Source organism: Sinocyclocheilus grahami, unplaced genomic scaffold (genome assembly GCF_001515645.1).
Source record: "Sinocyclocheilus grahami isolate Dianchi unplaced genomic scaffold, SAMN03320097.WGS_v1.1 scaffold234.1, whole genome shotgun sequence".
NCBI lineage: Eukaryota > Metazoa > Chordata > Actinopteri > Cypriniformes > Cyprinidae > Sinocyclocheilus > Sinocyclocheilus grahami.
Genome location: NW_015505413.1, coordinates 2,566,112 through 2,566,616, shown reverse-complemented (window position 1 = coordinate 2,566,616; position 505 = coordinate 2,566,112).

Sequence of the window (505 nt, the reverse complement as noted above, 5' to 3'; positions counted from 1 at the left end):
ATGGGGGAATGAGGGGGTGTGAGAGGGTTTAACCCCCCCCCCCCCCCCCACCTCTGTTTCTCCCAAAATCAGTTAATGAGGCAAGATGCCTTATAAGATACGATCTCAAGCCCTGCGTGCACCTCCTCCTGATTTCCCGGGTTCTGCAGGAAACAATATCTATTCTTGTTGGAGTTTGATCGCATGTCATTTTTATGTGAGAAAACCAGCCTGCTGCATCAGTTCTCATGATGCATTATGGGAATGGGGCCTCTTTTTTTGCTTTTAGCCTTGAAGGTGGACATTAATATTTGTATGTTTGCTACACAAGCAGATGAATGAAAAATCAGATACAGCACATTTAAAGATTGATTTCCAGGTTGGTTTTTGTGAAGAATTGCTCACAGGATGCTCATTGATATCTCAGGAAACTTTGTGGAGATTCAGGTTACGTGTTAAAGTATCAATGTTGTCACAAATTTAAAAAAAAATATGAAGCTGTTTAAATGAATAAAAGAAATGTTAT